Consider the following 4,173-nt stretch of genomic DNA (forward strand, 5'->3'; position numbering starts at 1 on the left):
CACCCAATACAATCTTACAAATTGTCTGTTTTCAGAACATTTTATCATCGAGTTTTACACTAAGTAGGAAATTAGTGTCATTATGTTTGACAAGTATCGGATGTGTTATAGTTTTATGACGGTACAAGTTATAGGCTGAATGTTGTCGTCCTGCTGGTATGGAATTGACGATAAGGTTTAATTGTAAAATGTAAACAACAAAAGAACAGTTTATTGAACACAAAGATTGGTTTGCTAATGTTTTGATACTTTTATAATTACCAATCTAAGCCTTTCACAGCTGACTATGCGGTATGAGTGTTGCTCATTGTTGAAGATCCTGCAGCGTAAACCTTGTTAACATATATGTCATTTGGTCTATGGTAGATAGTGGTCCCATTGGCAATCATACCACATCTTCATGTTTTTAAAACGAATGTTTTAGTCATAATAGTAAGAATAAAGTTAAGGTCACCTTATTTGACTTTAGCCCCCCCACCCACACACCCATATGTTAGTGTATTACGCATTTGGTGAACAAACTAGTGTGTATATCTTTCGATGGTTGGTGAATTTAGTAAGGACCTACGGAAAGCGAACAGACTTTCATCAATCAAATTCTTTCATGATATATGTACCTTTTCGGCAATTATGACTTTCGTTACATGAGAATCAACACGACTGGTGTCTACAAAATGTATTTGAAGCAGGAACTAGTTATCATTTTTAAATGTTTGTATTTAGGGTGTTATCTATAATACTAAAATTACGAGGTCCAATTTGTCAGCCGTCATCGGGTAAACACGACAAATCAAAGAATTCAACTCTATATAGAACTAATATAGGACAATGGTGTAGATTAAAAATTACACCACTCCAGACCCTTTTCACGGTCGCGAAACACGTGACTTGCTTGTGATCAGTTTCACGGAAAAATGGCGCCTGTCTGAATAAACAAGTTCGCTTGGAGGCAAATTTTGAACGTAAGTATTTACATATCATCGTATTCATACTATAGGACCCCCCTCATCATATGCAGCGTTTTGTTCCGAATATTTTGATGCCCATTAAGTTATATTTCACTGTTGGTTTCATAGAGAACATTCACAGAATATTTCAGATCTGCCGAAGATTGATCAGGATTGTGTACACGATATGTCCGTAAAATCACTATAAATCCATTTATGTATCTTATTTTCGCCAATCGTGTGCAGAAACTTGCCCACATTTACTTATTCATTCATACAAACTAGCGTCAGTGTATATTTTTGACATTTTTGTCAGCTGAACGCAATAATATTTTTTTTTCAAAAAATGATCAGTATCCACGGTATGAACATTATATGATCAGTTCCACGGTATGAATCTGAAAGTTATAGATCATTTCCCACAACTTTATATTTAGGTTTTAAATGGATGCTGAGAAGGCAGAAAAGCTGTGTAAAAGTTGTGGAAAGTCATTCCGGAGTATTTCAGCAGTGTATGATCAGGAAAGGAGGCATGCCAGGAAGGGGCCATACAAGTGTTGTAGGAAAGTTTTTTTCAGTAAAGCCAATATCAAAAGACACAGGTAAATTTTCATTTCATGGAATTCTTATCATATTACTGTCACTAAATTTTTGAAAATAACATAAGCCACGGAAATAGAGAAGTTGTCTATAAACAAAATCAGTCAAATGAAAATACGAACTAGGAATATATCATTTCTGTAAAAATGTCTCTGTCCTCTGTGAATATGTACTTTTATTCAAGGAACATTATGTATAAAAAAATCAGCATTTAAAAATCTAGGGAATTGCAAAACCCGAAAACCAAGACAAATTTGTACAATCAATTAACACTAACACTTTAAAATACATAACCGCGATGGAACCCACGACAACATGGGCAAAATAGGTACCAGTAATCATTGCCTGCCTACGAGCCTTGTCTAGGAAATAACCTTACTGGACACTATTAACCATATGTTAATTCTTGATCTTTAAACATTCAGGTGTGCAGTGCATGGTGAAGAAAAAACATTTGCATGTGAACAGTGTGATAAAAGATTTTCAATTATGGCTGATCTCACTCGTCACCTCAAGATTCACGAGGAACACCCTGTAAAATTTAAATGTACAGTATGTGGTTTAGAGTTTAAGAAAGCACATGATTGTGGTGATCACGAGGCTAGTCACGGGTGACAAACAGCATAGGTGCACATGTGGAAAGGCATACATCCACCAGACAAACCTTTACAGACATAAGAGAAAATGTAATCATTGACAATCAGGATTCATCTTGACTTTATTATTTATTTTACGTTTTGTACTTTGATCTCAAAGATGAGATACATACTGGTTTTGACAAATAAAGATTTATTTCTATGAAAAATATTTATTCAATGCCCATTTTAACAGTTGGTAGAAGTTTGGCCTGGTTGCATCTAGCTTTTTCCCAACGAATTCCAAGTTCCCCTTTACATAGAGCATTCTGTCAGTTGAAATTGTTGCCTCTCGCTTTCGTCCATTCAACCGTTTCCTCCCTGCAGAGTCGAATGTATGATTTCTGAAAATAAAGGAAAATACAAAGTGTACAAATTTATTCTACACTGGAGAAAACCTGGAGACCGTAATTAAGATAAAAATAACTGAATTAGAATTTAACTGTGTCGAAAAAAAAATGTAGTTTCCAAATAGGGTCGAAAATATATTGTAAAAGTCTGATAGAAAGTATTATTTATGCCTCAGGCAGTACTACTTTTGCATAAAATTATAAATTATTTTCTGCATGTATTTCCTGTCCATAAAAACCGTTTATGGGATCTTATATATAATTATTATATCGATTCAGATTCATACCGTGGAACTGATCATATAATGTTCATACCGTGGATACTGATCATTTTTTGAAAAAAAAATATTATTGCGTTCAGCTGACAAAAATGTCAAAAATATACATTGACGCTAGTTTGTATGAATGAATAAGTAAATGTGGGCAAGTTTCTGCACACGATTGGCGAAAATAAGATACATAAATGGATTTATAGTGATTTTACGGACATATCGTGTACACAATCCTGATCAATCTTCGGCAGATCTGAAATATTCTGTGAATGTTCTCTATGAAACCAACAGTGAAACATAACTTAATGGGCATCAAAATATTCGGAACAAAATGCTGCATATGATGAGGGGGTCCTATAGTATGAATACGATGATATGTAAATACTTACGTTCAAAATTTGCCTCCAAGCGAACTTGTTTATTCAAACAGGCGCCATTTTCCGTGAAACTGATCACAAGCAAGTCACGTGTTTCGCGACCGTGCTTTTGTTTTCCACATAATTAATATTGCCAATAATTAACAAGTTCCGGGTCGAATCCGATACCGATACCAATAGTATATTCACCTGTTAGCTATTACCTTATCTGTACGTTCCGCATTTGACAGGCGCACCACCAAACGGTGTATTTAGGATTTTGCTATATACACGGGTTATAATTAAAGGGCTGAAAATACTCCATTCCTGGATAGCCAGGACCTTTTGTTTTCCAAATAATTAATATTACCAATAATTGATAAGTTCCAGGTCGACGGGTTCAAACAGAAAGATTTGAAAGCAAAAAAAACTGTGTATCTCATAATCGACATGACTTTATCAGATGACAATACCAATTACTAAAATAAGGCTTAGGTATAGTTATATACTTTAAGTCATACACGGACCCGCGATATCACGGGTGTGTACTTGTAAATTCATACAAAGTCATCTTCAAAACAAAAAAAGGCTTATTTGGTATAGAGAAATTCATATGTGGAGGCTATTTCGTAGTAATGAAGGATATGCATAACTCTTGCTTCAAAATGTATTTTAATAGAAATGAGAATACCCAGCAGTCGATCTATTTTACATTAAAAAATGCTTTTAAATAACACCATTAAGTCTTATTTTCAAAAGATTTTAAAATGAAATATATGTCATGAATTATTTGTTTTAAATACAATCTGATTACGGAGATCCTTTGTTTTTTGATCGTCATTATAATATGTACAAGACTTAAATTGTATTCTAAGAAAATAAAAATGTATAAAACACAAGGCCCAACATTTTTGACAATACTAATTTACGTCTTTTATGTAAGTATTTGTTTAGATAATTATATATTTACATTTTAGAATTTGCATATCTTATCTGTTTTTGTGAAAATAATT

At 33.6% G+C, this 4,173-nt stretch overlaps 2 long non-coding RNA genes across 2 annotated transcripts; one reads left to right on the top strand and one right to left on the bottom strand.

The window, feature by feature from the left end:
• The first annotated feature begins 869 nt into the window (after positions 1-869).
• On the top strand, positions 870-2,352 carry LOC139482773 (uncharacterized). The gene is made up of 3 exons (XR_011654947.1): positions 870-962; positions 1,385-1,549; positions 1,973-2,352. It is a non-coding gene; the product is annotated as an uncharacterized lncRNA (long non-coding RNA).
• LOC139482774 (uncharacterized) lies at positions 2,320-3,244 on the bottom strand. The gene is made up of 2 exons (XR_011654948.1): positions 3,194-3,244; positions 2,320-2,526 (listed from the first exon to the last, which is right to left on the bottom strand). It is a non-coding gene; the product is annotated as an uncharacterized lncRNA (long non-coding RNA).
• Between the last annotated feature and the right edge of the window lie 929 nt (positions 3,245-4,173).

Source organism: Mytilus edulis, chromosome 7, assembly GCF_963676685.1.
Source record: "Mytilus edulis chromosome 7, xbMytEdul2.2, whole genome shotgun sequence".
Classification (NCBI taxonomy): Eukaryota; Metazoa; Mollusca; class Bivalvia; order Mytilida; family Mytilidae; genus Mytilus; species Mytilus edulis.